The sequence below is a fragment of the Heloderma suspectum genome, chromosome 1, assembly GCF_057233095.1.
Source record: "Heloderma suspectum isolate Gila_16-S chromosome 1, 16-S_ref, whole genome shotgun sequence".
NCBI lineage: Eukaryota > Metazoa > Chordata > Lepidosauria > Squamata > Helodermatidae > Heloderma > Heloderma suspectum.
This window is the reverse complement of record NC_139458.1, coordinates 190457918-190472588: the sequence shown is the minus strand read 5'-3', so window position 1 is coordinate 190472588 and position 14671 is coordinate 190457918. Positions and strand designations below refer to the sequence as shown.

Sequence of the window (14671 nt, the reverse complement as noted above, 5' to 3'; positions counted from 1 at the left end):
TTGATGTCAGACTGACTGGTCTGTAGTTCCCAGGTTCCTCCTTTTTACCCTTTTTAAAGATAGGGACAACATTAGCCCTCCTCCAGTCATCTGGCACTTCACCCATCCTCCATGATTTCTCAAAGAGAATAGACAGTGGTTCTGAGAGTTCTTCTTCCAGTTCCTTTATTACTCTAGGATGCAGTTCATCTGGCCCTGGAGATTTGAACTCATTCAAAGTAATTAGGTGTTCCTTGACCATAGGCCTATCAATCTCAAGCTGCAATCCTGCCCCTTCAGCCTGTATTTCGCCTTTGCCAAGGGGGTCATAGACCCTCTTTTGGGAGAAGACTCAGCCAAAGTAGGAATTGAGCACCTCTGCCTTTTCTTTGTCATCTGTTATCTTTTTGCCATCCTTATTTAATAGCTGAACCACCATTTCTTTCCTCTGCCTTTTACTATGCACGTAGCTGAAGAAAGCCTTTTTGTTGTTTTTAGCATCCCTTGCTAACCTCAGCTCGTTCTCAGTTTAGCCTTCCTGACGCCATCCCTGCAATTCTGTGCTACCTGCCTGTACTCTTCCTTTGTAGCTTGGCCTTCCTTCCACTTCCTATATGTGTGCCTTTTCATTTTCTGGTCATCTCTAAGTAGGGATGTCTGAGAATTCCGCCATGGATCTCGGGGAGGCCGAATGCCAGCGCATTCGGCCCCCCGAAATCGGTGGCGGAATGGTCTGCCCCCCCACCCCCCCGGGACGGGACTTACCTTGGGCGGATCTTCCTGGCTGCTCCGGCGGCGGTGGCCGGTCTTCCAACCGGCCGCCGCCGCCGCCATTTCCAGTTAAAAAAAAAAACGTGATAGGCTACGTAAAGATTTATGTAGCGTATCACGGCTAGATTTTTAAAAAACACCGTGATAGGCTATGTAAATGTTTACGTAGCCTATCACGGCTGATTTTTTTAAAAAGCGCGTTTGCAAATGGTGGCGCCCATGGGCGCCGCCATTTGCAGTCCTTATTTTGGTACGTCTTAGTCTACGTAAACATTTACGTAGACTAAGACGGCGAAAATAGGGAGAACGCAAATAGCGTAGACGCTACGCTATTTGCGTTCCCCTTATTTTCGCCATCTTAGTCTACGTAAATGTTTACGTAGACTAAGACGTGCCAAAATAAGGAACGCAAATGGCGGCGCCCATGGGCGCCGCCATTTGCGTACGTGCTTTTTTTTTTCTTTTAAATCATCCGTGATAGGCTACGTAAACATTTACGTAGCCTATCACGGCTGACTGCAGGGACGCAAACGGCGGCGGCTACAGCCGCTGCCATTTGTGACCCTGCTAGCCAGCGGCCAGATGTCCGGCCGCTGGCAGAGCCGGCCGGCGGCTCCGCAGAATCCTTGCGGAGCGGAGCCGGCCAGCCAGGATTCCGGGAGGGAGGAACGGAGCGCCTCCCCCCCCCGGCCAGAATTCCGGGGGGAGGGACGGAACGCCTCCCCCCCAGCATCAGCATAATCTGCGGACAGGTAAGTCACTTTCGTACATCCCTATCTCTAAGCTTTTTGTGAAGCCACATTGGCTTCTTCTGTTGTCTTCCACCTTTTCTTCTTGTTGGAATTGTTTGTAGTCGACGTAATTGTGCCTTGAGAATTTCATTTTTTGAAAGCTCCCACCCATCTTGGACTCCTTTTCTCGTTAGTGTCACTTGCCATGGGACCTTACTGATCATTGTTCTGAGTTTATTAAAATCAGCTTTCCTAAAACCCAGGGTACGCGTTTGACTACACTCAGCTTTTGCTTCCCTTAGAACCAAGACTGTACAAAACATTTGCCAGAGAACCTGAGCACTAGACTTCAAGTTTAAAAAAAGTACCTTAGTTTAAATGGCAAAATAAATGAGCAAGTTGCCTCGAATAACAGTCATACATTTGAAAGTATTACATGTGGGAAAGGGCCCAGGGGGTTTAGTAGACCACAAGCTAAACGTGAGTCAACAGGGTGTTTAAAAAGCCTAACATAATTCCAGGTTGCATCAATGGAAGCATAGTGTCCAGACTGTGAGAAGTAATGGTACCACTCTATTGTGCTTTGGCCAGATTTCACTGGGAGTACTGTGTCCAGTTCTGGGCACTGCAGTTTCAGAAGCATATCGAAAAACTGGAATGCGTCCAGAGGAGAACAATCAAGATGGTGATTAGCCTGAAGACCAACTCCTATGAGGAAACTCTTATGAAGGACTTGGGTATGTTTAGCCTGGAGAAGAGACGATTAAGAGGTGATATGATGGCCATCTTCAAATATTTGAAGGGCTGTCACATACATGATGGAGCAAATTTGTTCTCTGTTGTTCCAGAGGGTAGAGCTGTTGGTTAGTGAAGCAGACTGCCTCAGAAGGTGATGGGTTCTCTTTTGTTAGAGGTTTTTAAGCAGAAGATGGATGGCCACCATCAGGTATGCTGTAGTAGTGGCTTTCCTGCATTGCCAGGAGGTTGGACTAAATAATCTTTGAGGTTCCTTCCAACTATATGATTCTACAATTTAACATTTCACATGCCAGCAAGGTGATGCTCAAAATCCTACAAGCCAGGCTTTAGCGGTATGTGAACCGAGAACTACCGGATGTGCAAGCTGGGTTTTGAAGAGGCAGAGGAACTAGAGATCAAATCGCCAGCATTCGCTGGATCATGGAGAAAGCAAGAGAATTCCAGAAAAATGTCTATTTCTGCTTCAATGACTACGCTAAAGCCTTTGATTGTGTGGATCACAACAAAGTGTGGCAAATTCTTAAAGAGATGGGAGTACCAGACCACCTTACCTGTCTCCTGAGAAACCTGTACGAGGGTCAAGAACAGTAAGAACCGGACATGGAACTACTGATTGGTTCAAAATTGGTCAAAGAGTACGACAAGGCTGTATATTGTCGCCCTGCTTATTTAATTTATATGCAGAGTACATCATGAGAAACGCCGGGTTGGATGAATCACAGGTCGGAATTAAGTTTGCCGGGAGAATTATCAACAACCTCCGATACGCATACGGATGTCAGAGAATTCCGCGACGGATCTCGGTGAGGCCGAATGCCAGTGCATTCAGCCCCCCGAAATCCGTCGCGGAACGAAGCCCCCGCCCCCCCACCCCACGAAAGGCACGTGGGACAAAGTCCCTGTTGCCCCCACCCCACGAATGGCGCGCGAAACAGAGCACTTACCTGCTCCCATCCATACCGCTTTGCGAATGGCAGCCATCCTGCGGCCGCCATTCGCTTCCTCCTCTCAATTAGCCATGATAGGCTACATAAATACTTACGTAGCCTATCACAGCTAACGCAGGGATGCCATTTGTGTCCCTGCAGAGGCCGTGATAGGCTATGTAAATACTTACGTAGCCTATCACGGCGGGGGGGGGGAACCTCAGCATATACAAATGGTGGCGGCTACCGCCATTTGCGTATGCTGGGGTATTTCCCCGTGCCGTGATAGGCTACATAAATATTTACGTAGCCTATCACAGCTCAATACAGGGATGCAAATGGCGGCTACAACAGCCACCATTTGCATCCCTGCAGGGCTGCCCAGCGGCTGGATGTCCGGCTGCGGGCGGCAGGAGCCGGCCGGCGGCTCCACAGCTTGGCCGCAGAGTGGAGCCAGCCGGGCAGGATTCCGGGGGGAGGGACGGAGCGCCTCCCCCCCGTCGAGGATTCCGGGGGGAGGGACGGAGTGCCTCCCCCCCACCGCGGATTGCCCGGCGCAGAGCCAGGTAGGTGTTTCATACATCCCTAGATACGCAGACGATACCACCCTAATTGCAGTAAGCGATGAGGATCTAAAGAGCCTATTGTTGAGGTTGAAACTGGAGAATGCAAAAGCTGGTTTGAAACTCAACATTAAAAAAACTCAGATAATGGCATCTGGCCCCATCACTTCCTGGCATATAGAAGGGGAAGAAATGGAAGCAGTGACAGATTTTATTTTCTTGGGCTCCAAGATCACCGCAGACGGTGACTGTAGCCATGAAATTAAAAGACGCTTGTTCCTTGGGAGGAAAGCTATGGCAAACCTAGACAGCATAGTAAGAAGCAGAGACATCACCTTGTTGGCAAAGGTTCATATAATCTAGGGATGGACGAAAGGGACTTACCTTGTCCCGCAGCTTGCTTCGCGGTGGGGGGGAGGCACTTCGGTGCTCCCCCCGAAGTTCAGGCGAGGGGGGGGGAGGCGCCCCGCCTCGCCGAAATTCAGGCCGGGGGGGAGGCGCCCCATCCCTCGCCAGCGAAATTCAGGCCGGGTAGGAGCGCCCCGTCTACCCGGCCGTGAAAAAAAAAGTAAAAACACACACACACACACCCGTGATAGGCTACGTAACGATTTACGTAGCCTATCACGGCTAGATTTCAAAGTCAGCCGTGATAGGCTATGTAAATCGTCACATAGCCTATCACGGGTGACTTCGGGGAAAAAAAAAAAAGCGCGTACGCAAATGGCAGCTCCCATGGGGTCCGTCATTTGCGTTCCTTATTTTGGCATGTCTAGTCTACGTAAAGATTTACGTAGACTACGGCGAAAATAAGGGCAACGCAAGTAGCGTTGCCCTTATTTTCGCCATAGTCTAAGTAAATCTTTATGTAGACTACACGTGCCCAAATAAGGAACGCAAATTTGCGTACGCGCTTTTTTTCCCCCCAAAGTCACCCGTGATAGGCTACGTGACGATTTACGTAGCCTATCACGGCTGACTTTGGAAATCTAGCCGTGATAGGCTACGTAAATCGTTACGTAGCCTATCACGGGTGTGTGGTGTTTTTTTTTACTAATTTTTTTTTTTTGCAATGGCGGCGGTAGCAGCCGGTCGGGAGACCGGCCGCCGCCCCCGCCCCCAACGAACCGCTGCCGGGACCCGCCGCCGAGAGGGACATTCGCCGAAGGTAAGTCCCATCCCGGGGGGGAGTGGGGGGCCAGCGGAGAATTTCCCCAACACTTTCGGGGGGCCGAATGTATCGGCATTCGGCCTCCCGAACATTCGTGGAGAAATTCTCCGCCAACCCTAGTATAATCAAAGCTATGGTTTTCCCAGTAGCAACGTATGGCTGTGAGAGCTGGACTATAAGGAAGGCTGAGTGTCGAAGAATCGATGCTTTCGAACTGTGGTGCTGGAGAAGACTCTTACGAGTCCCCTGGACAGCAAGGAGGTCAAATCAGTCCATCCTAAAGGAAATCAACCCTGAGTGCTCATTGGAAGGACAGATACTGAAGCTGAAGCTCAAATATTTTGGCCACCTAATGCGAAGAGAAAAGGCACTGGAAAAGACCCTGATGCTGGGAAAGATTGAAGGCAAAAGGAGAAGGGGACAGCAGAGGATGAGATGGCTAGATAGCATCACCGATGCAACGAATATGAATTTAAGAGCACACTCCGGGAGAGAGCGGAGGACAGGAAGGCCTGGTGTGCTATGGTCCATGGGGTCAAGAAGAGTCAGTCATGACTGAACGACTGAACAACAATCCAAGGTAAGGGTGTATAGGATTAAAGCCTAAAATACCAAGGCTTCTTCAACACTGGCAGTTCTTAGGGCTATCTGATAATTTCTCTTCCATTCTGCAGAACTGCAATTGACTTTTCACGCTCTGGGAGAGGGAACAATGTTTTTTTGTTCTTTATACCTCACTATATTCCGTCCATCTTAGTGGGCTTCACTTAGCCATATGGGTGGGGAAGAGACTACTCAGGAGGATAACAAATCATGCAGATGCCCTGTAAATAAAGGGTGAACAAAGTGTGGCTATTCCACAGTAGACACCCAGGGTGCCTCTAGATACACAGCTTCCTAGCACTACCAATCAAAACACATTGCACAGCTATTCTGTCTTTCCCCCGCCCCCCTTAACTTTGTTTATGTTTTTTGGTGGAAAGATAAAGGATGGAAGAACGTGAGAAAATATGGGAGGGTTACAAGTGGAAAATGACATAGTCTGGACCCCCCATTGTGGTAGGGAGATTGCATGGTAAAAGCCTTGCCTGGAACCATGCCAAACCCTGCTTGGAGCCAGGCCTGGCATCAGGGGTCAGCATGGTTGGGCAGCTGCTGAGGGCCCATCCCTGACCATGCCAACATTAAGCCTGTCATGGCTGGCATCATCACACATCAGATCAGGCATTCCATTTTGGGTCATCTAACGCGATGAGCAGTAGGCTTGGCTCCCATTCAGAAACTCCACTGCTACCACCTGCTGGGGAAACATGTGCATGAGGAGATAAGTCACTGGTGGTGGCAGGCCATGGGGGGGCGTGCAGCATGGGAGAGGCATCAAAGTCTGGCTGGTAGATGGGTAGAGCGGCACTGAGGTCTGCTGTGCAGGTGGGGGGCGGGGCATCAGCAGCACTATGCTGAGGTCCACTGGAATCTGGTGCTGGCCCTGCCTGGGAGCTGTAATACTATGGAACCACAGGGTCAAAACAGACATTACTTTAAATCTGTGTCTAGAAGCTACATCTTTTTATGTTTTTACAGTAGAGTAGGTGCTGTAGCCCTGATCCAGATCAGGACCCTAGCATGGGAGGGTAGCGGAGCGTTTAAGATCTGGATTGGGGGCCTTGTGCCTATATTAGAGTGAAACTGAAATAGCGATGTAGCTGCTAGACACAGATTTAAAGTAATGTCCCTTTTGGCCCTAAGTCTCCCCTACAATTAAGCATGGAATCAGGCACCTGATCATTTCTCAGTCGTGCTCTCATGTTTATTGTATCTGTGCTCCATTTGCAATGGATGGTTTCATGTTTGTATTTTGCCTTTAAACTTGGTTACTTTTTGCACCTGAGTTTAAACAATACCATGTAAATCAGTCCTCAGAGTTTGTTGTTCATTTGACATGGCTCAGTGGCCTACCAGGTCCTCAGGCTCAATGGCTAATCCTCCAGTCAGGCAAATTGGACATTTCTCTGAAGCACTCCTGCGTTACCTAGGAGGCAGCAGCCTCCACCGCCACTGCCACCTGCCGTTGGGACACCATCGAAGAGTATCCTCCACAGTCTCCAGCAGGCCTTGTACAGCAGCAGAAGTACTGAAGCCTGCAGAAGGCTGTTTGACATGTGAGCTCAGCATGTGTCTGTGAATACAGAGATGCATGCATTTCATTTGGAAGTTGATGGGTAGACTACAAAGTGTTCAAAATCACAGGGTGACTGTTTCTATTTTAGAAATCCCTAACCGGGGGCAGTCTAAGGGAAAGGATCCCATTGATCTTGGGGTGGTTTATCCATTTATCGATGGTCCCAAATTGAATAAATGACAGGTTAAATATTTGAAAATATTAAATAATCAAATTCCCAGTGGCTTCATGCACTGAAGTTTCTGTATGACCTATTCGCTGAAACCAGCAAAGGCAAATCTAACATCATAGGGAAATGCTGTGTGGGAGTGAAATGGTTAAAAATGGACACTGATCATTCCTTCTGTTTCCAAAGTTATGAGGTGAATGTGGATGCTTTGAACAGCCAAAATGGCACTATCCCTGCATGATAAGGAGGTATTGGCAGCAGGCTTGAGGGAACCCTATAGTTTGCAGAAATGCAGAAACTTTTCAGAAAAAAAATCCTAACTGTTCAACTGAACATGCTCAGTGGCGACAGAATACTGACTGACTGGTGGAGGGGGGATGTGTGGAATGGAATGGAGTATTGTGGAAGAGGCCATGTCTGGCTGACTGGAACAGTGAACAGCAGCACTCCAGACTGCAATCTGTTGTTGTAGGTCCCACTTCTTTTTACTAGTTCTGATTCATGAACTGGACTCAACCTTTGTTTTTTAGTCTGTTAATATCATTGTGGCCCTCAAATATGGTAGTGTGAACTTGATACTAATAGACAGGCAGACAGAAAGACAGACAGACAGAGATATATAGTTACTGGCAACCAAGAGCTTTGGATATGCCACTCTCCTGAAGAAACTGTTCCTTGGAATTTTAGTTTCTTCATGTCTGCTTTTCCTATGTGATCATCTCTCCACGGAATGTATACATGCTAGGTTTGAAAAATATTACAAACATGTTACATAAAGGCTGTGTCTTCACACATTTTGACTTTCTATTAGGCAAATTCATTAACTTCAAAACTGTGGAACCCACGTGAAATTGTAAACTAAGCAGCTGCAGACAATAAGAGATGGTTTACACAATTTACTTTGAAGTGTATTTGAGAAACAATTAACCAGATGATGGGTGGTCCTTTGCTGCTGTTTTTTCCCCCTCCCTACAGAAATGTTTGTGCATGGTACATGTTCATTAGGTGATTGCTTTTACTGTGCAGCAGCAACAACCATTTCTCAGGATTTGTAGATCATTAAATATACACAGTATTATTTAGCTTAAATGTAGGCAGATTGACACAAACGATAGCAGGCATTTCTTAGCTTGTTTGAGGATTTTACAATGTGTCTGTGTACTCTCACGCTCTCTGTTCCCCCCATCCCCCACATGTCTCTGTGAACCTGCTTTCAATTCTACTTATATACCATTTTGAAACAAGGATATAGGTCCATCAGACAGATCAAAGCTACTTTTGGGGAGGGGAAACGCTTTAGGAAGGGCATATTTGTTAACTTCACTGCTCTTTTCATAATAATACTCTGCTCGAGGTAATTTGGAAAACGGTCATTTTTAATTGTGTGTGTGTGTGTGCATTATAATATACACCTTTTATTATTGCTGTTTCAGCTCGTGTACCAGACTATGGCTGCAGTCCTGCACACACTTTTTTGGGGGCAACTTGCACTAGATTCAATGGGACATACTTCTGAATAAACATACCTGGGATTAAACCTCAGTTGGATGGCCAGGTGGCCTCTTTTAGAGAGAACCGTCCTCTATTTGAAGGCAACTTCTATTTGAAGGGCTGTCAAGTCCTACTCCAGTTTAAAAATAATGAGCCACAAGAAAGCAGAAGAAGAAGAAGAAGAAGAAGAGCCATTTGAATCGTCAGGCACACAAATTGCCACAATCTTCCTCAGTTTGGTAGAACTACTAAATTCTTATTTAAATTATAATAATTGTTTCTGAATTTGCATCTATACATATAAATTAGCATATGCACAAGACAGGCAAATCACTGTCCTCCTTTTGTCCTGTTTTGGTGAAGCATTTCCTCTTTTTTGGTGATTCCTAAATGGCCAGCCTAATCTCAGGGGATATTTATACCCTTTGTCTCTGAAAAGGATTATTGAAACACATCGGGCAATTTACATATAACAAAAAATGCTTACTTTTTCAGCACCAATTTGAAGCTTCATCTCTTGCTTTTTTTTGGTAATGTACACTACACAAGTAATCAAAGGACTCTGTAAAAGCAGGTCTGATAAGAAGTTTTGAAAGTCTGAAAGCCCAGAAATGTAAAGTGTAGGAGTTCTGCTTGTCGATTTCATAGGATTTCAAATCCTATGACTTGAAATCATAGGATTTCAGTTTATGAACTGTTGCTACCTCAGTAAAACTCTTGACTAAACTTTGTTTTAATATATGTAAGGGGGTCAGTATATGGAGTTACATGTGTTGGTGTTTTCTTCAGAAGGTGAAAAGTGTGATAAATTAAAATTAGGGTCAATATTGCAAGTACTGTTTAAAACTGGTCCTTATTAAAACTAACAACGTTCTGTAGATTCATCTCTTGTCTTCCACCACTGACAGCCTACACACTCCCTAGATGTTTAGTGGTAATTTTGCAGAGACGTTAAGTTTTATGGATTTCACTAGAGCAATTTAACAAGATACTGACAATAATAAACCGATAGCAAGTTGTTTCAGTTTGGATACAATTGCAGCCATATAACCCTTGGTGGCTTCTTTTATATGAACTTCTCTTTCTTTCTTTCTTTCTCTCTCTCTTACAATTGCTAACATGGGAACACTCACCTGTCCAATAGAACAGTTTGTATCTGCTCAGGAAATGGTTACATTACAACTCGTCACCTGTGTTATCCCCCCCAGAGAAATGCTTTGATTTATCTCCCACACAAAACCAGTCATTTGCTTTACTAACAGCTCCCACCCGAGCAGAACATTCATACCAAGTATCTTTCTTTTCTTTTCCTTCTTTAAAAGAAAAGTTATCACCTTCACACATGACTTTGCTGAGAGTAGTATTTCTCTCTGAAGGGTCAAATTTCATAAAAGATTAAAAGAACTAAATAGGGCAGGATTTTATCCTTCCTTCCTTCCTCTAATGCTTATGCATGTGTTTAGATAAATCTCAGGACATCCAAGTCCTGAGATTTATTTATAAGCAGTAACATTCATTAAGATGAACAATACATGAAAGGCCTCATCAAATGCTCTCAGGGCTGAACCACCAAGCACTGGGGGAACCTTTGCTGGTTTTACTTTCACATTTGCTAGACAAGTATTTCCTACCACTCTCTTAAAGAAATAATACACCACGCTGCCTTCCTCTTCCTCTTTTAAAATTGCTTTCTAGAATTTTCAGGAGATTTCCATAGAATGCATTCTAATAGGTTCAGCCATATTTCCAGAGAAGACTAAAGTGAGGAGAGCTGAAGATAATGTTATCACAGCTTCAACAGAAACATTGACAGGGAACCTAGAGCTTCCTTCCCTTTAGATGTAGAATATTAGAATTAAAGTTCCCTTTCAAAATAAACCCACTCAGGGCCACCCTACCATTAGGCAGAGTGCGGCAGCCTCCTCAGATGGTGGATACTAGGTCGTTCCTCCTGAGCCCCATCCGAAGCTATTCCTGTTCTCCTGAGCTGGTGCCCCAGCAACAGCAATGCTTGTTTGTTGGTGGGCTGAGCTGCCTGGGTGGCTATCTCACTTGTCGCTTTCTCCCAATGTGTCATAAATGGCATCACTGGGATGGAAAGGCTCCTGACCAAGCAGGCAGGTAGCCATCTGAGGCCACTCACTTCAGAAGGCCTCATGTGTGCACATGCATTCCTCTGCTCATGTGATGCATACTGGTGTCAATGCATTGAAGCCGTCGTTTGACCAGTCAGCAAGCAGATGCCAGGCAAAGCAATGACTGAGTTGAGTGGAGGTGTTGAAGGTGTGTTGAAGGAGAGCTGGGTGTGCCACATGGCCTGCCCCATATGCCCCAAGCTAGCCTGTGCCCTCAGTTGTGCTGGAGGATATTGTCCCATTGCCAGTATGGAAGTAAGATTCCACTGCCAATCTGGTTGGCTTCTGTATGTGGAATGCTGGTGGTGGCAGCCTCCATCTTGTCCTTTGCCTTATGTCTTGGGTTGGATGAAGCAAGCCCTGACCCCATTTAATGCAGCTACTCCAATTCAAGTACACTAGGTGGGCAGATTCTGGAGAAATTTGGTCCAGTACTTACCTTCAGTTCATACACTTTCATAATAAGATGTTGTTTCTGTGAATGATGGAGTTGTTTTTTGTTTTTGTTTTGCATTAGATGCTGCTGTTTTGCAGTTCCCCATCAGTTCCCAGATCTCAGTAGGGAGAGTTTGGCACCATTTGGGAAGTGGCACCTCCACGGGAAGGCTATATAAGCAGTGGCTTGAAAAACGGCTGCTGAGATGATGGAAGCCATTTGGCCCCAAACATGGAGGACATAAATGACACCTCAACATAAATGTAACATGTGGTCCCTCATGTTCCTGAAGCACTTATATCAGGGCTTCCGGCAACTACAGACAAACCCTATATCCCCACTGGGCATTTCTAGTTTATTTTAAAATCCTTAATGACAGCCTCAGATGTGGAAGAACTGATTGTACTTTCTGGGCTAGAACTAGAAGAGCCGAAAAAGCCCTCAAAGCATTTCGAATTTTACACAACTGCCTTCTAAGGGAACCAGTGTATATCAAGTCAATAACTTTTTTAAGACCCAATCAAAGCAGTGTTGTGTAACACTTTATTAATAGATGCTTTAATGTGGTATATTAAAGTTAACAAAGATAGAAATCTGCACTGACTCATCAACTTTAATATTCCATTGAACATTCCATTTTGAAGATGGATAGACTGTGTTTTCCCCCACTCAAAATAACCAAACTAAACAAGATAGGCATTGTTACTTTAAATTCAACCTATTATTATTAGTATTAGGATTATTGGAGTGTGTGTGTGTGTGTTTTAAATCAAAGCAGTTGTGTGAGCTTCCCCCCCGAAAAAATATTCACATTTATTTTAGAAAATGTTTTTAGATTAGGGAAAGAAGATATCCTCTAGCATATATTTGCCACTTAGGTCACACACTGTAATCCTGGCTACAAGACCCTGTTGTAAAACAGCTGGGCTCCCTGACACTTCTAAGGATTCATGGCACTTTTGCTCTACAACCCTTTCACCTCTTTGTCATTTCTACAAATCCTCACTTGCGTTTTTTGTTCATTTCAGCGGTAATCTAGCAGACACAGTTATATATGCTTAAATCCCATAGAGTTTGGATGGACTTAAATTACTAACATTGGATATAACCCAGTATTCACAGATGAATACAAAGATCTAGTGAAGTTAATGGGGTAATGTCAGGTCCAAATTTGGCTCCAATATTATTCTGGGAGGGGGGGGAATAAACAAACTTGGTAAATATCTACCCAGGATTAGAGGTGTCTGTCGCGGGGCAATCCAGTCTGTTTTGGGCCTGAAGGATTCCTGCGTCGCCCCTGACTCGACTTGCATTTGCAAGCCAAGCTGGAGGGTTGTTCCCCAAACCCTAACCCTATTTTTTATATGTGAAATATATATCAAAAGGTACAAAAAATGATGATGGTAGTGATGTGCCTGCTTATGTGTCTGCAATGTACACATGTGTATCTGCATGCGTGTCTAACCTTGAGAACAGAATTGTGTAATTAGAATTGTGATATAAATTAAAACAATCACTGAAAACCTGCACAACTGGATTAATCAGAGACTTTGGCAGTAGAAATATTCCTATGAACAATGATAAAGTATGACCATAAAAGTACAAAAGTACAAATTACAAATAAAAGTACAGTTTATGGGCTGCGTGTGTTTTGGATTGTTCTTTTTTCAAGGCACTAAGGGCACAATCCTATGGCCACTAGTAAGCGGCTAGATGGCCATAGCATAGGTCAGTTTCTGTGAACCGACCTCGGAGCCCGCACTCCAAGGTCAGTTCCTGGAGAACCCACCCCCTCCATCACTGCCTCATAGACAGCGCGGAAAGGCCCCGCACTCCATGCTCAGAAGAGCAGTGCAGAGTGGCGAAAACACGGCGTTCACAGGGGCGGGGAGGTCGGAAATGCAGGTAAGACACATCCTACGTGTTGTCCGGCTGCTGCTTCCCACACTCCAAGGTACCTTGGCTAGACAGCTGAAATCGGTTGTCTAGCCACAAAAGCTGGTTGCCTAGCTGCGAAATCGGTTGTCTAGCCAAAAAAGCCGGTTGCCTAGCTGCGAAATCGGTTGTCTAGCCGCAAAAGCCAGGTGGGGGGAGCGAGGAGGAGATCCGCTCCTTACCACTCCTCCCACCCTGCACTGGATAGGCAGTCGCCCCCAGGCTCCGAGGTGACCGTCGACCCAGATAAGTAGAGGCGGCTGCCTCCAAACTCAGAGGCAGCCACCTATCCAATGCACGGTGGGAGGAGCGTGGGGGGGATCGTCTCCTCCACACTCCAGCCGCCCTGCATTCGCAGCTAGACGGCCAATTTCATTTGGCATATGGTGATGCAATCACACCATCCTTTCACTTTCAGATCCACTGAACCCAGATTCCTGATATATCAAGTAGCCCTGTTCAGGCGTTCTCCCTCAAGGGATTCCACTCTCATTGCCACCTCCCCTTCTGTCACATCCTTGTTTCCCAGCCCTGCCTCCTTCCATGCAAGAAGGGAAAGTTCCAAAGCTGTGTGTGTCTAGGTTCCCCCAGTAATTAAAGGAGTAAAAATAGCATTCCACCATGTAAAATGGTAAGGGGGGAGCTCATTCTAAACTTCATAAAATCAGAACGGTTTCGCCAATCTTTCTGAAATTTACAGCTGCCAGAAACAAGTGTTGCCTTTTACATACATTGAGAATTTCAAGATGATTGGTGAATTATTGAGGGAGAAAGAGCAGTTTAAAATTGGTGACATTTTTTTGCCCAGGATCTGTGAAAAAAAACAAAGTTTTTAAATCTAAAACATTGATGATTTCCTATTCCTCATGTATTGGTGGAATACTATTCTTTAATCCTTTTTTAAAAGAAAGAAAAGCTTTTTAACAAGTAATGAAACTCAGTTAGACTCACCATAAGCCAGAGCAAATAGAGAAACCTCCCTAGCTTCCTATCAGAAGTTGATTTAGAATGTTGAGGGGGATGGGGGGAAACCTTCATAGGCCTTGTTTTCATGGCGACCATTTTGTTTTCTCCATCATGCCAGGTTTTCTGAAGGGTTTTTTTGAAAACAAAATGGCTGCCGCCATAAAAAAGAGCTGCCTGCTGGGAAGTTTAGTGGGTTTGTACTGAGCAAGCAAAGGACAGAAATTTTGCCTGAGTATTTCAAAGTAAGTAAATGCTTTAAAGAAATGCTGGTATACATCATTTCGTGTGTGTGTGTTCTTTCGGGCTGCATAGTTCTATGTATTACAACCGATTTGGATTCTGGTTTGAATTTTATTTTACTCTCTCCTTTCCTCCAAATTGTCTTTAAATGAATTTTCTTTTAGCTTTGCAAAGATGTGTTATTAAATATCATTTAATAACACATTTAAGACACAGAGGT

At 45.2% G+C, this 14671-nt stretch overlaps 1 long non-coding RNA gene across 1 annotated transcript in view; it reads right to left on the bottom strand.

The window, feature by feature from the left end:
* The window catches only part of LOC146358555 (uncharacterized), a 33678-nt gene extending 19349 nt beyond the window's left edge, over nucleotides 1–14329 (bottom strand). Inside the window, exon 1 of the long non-coding RNA XR_014787106.1 lies at nucleotides 14197–14329. This is a non-coding gene — a long non-coding RNA (uncharacterized LOC146358555). The remainder of the gene's footprint in view (nucleotides 1–14196) is intronic.
* Nucleotides 14330–14671: the final 342 nt, after the last annotated feature.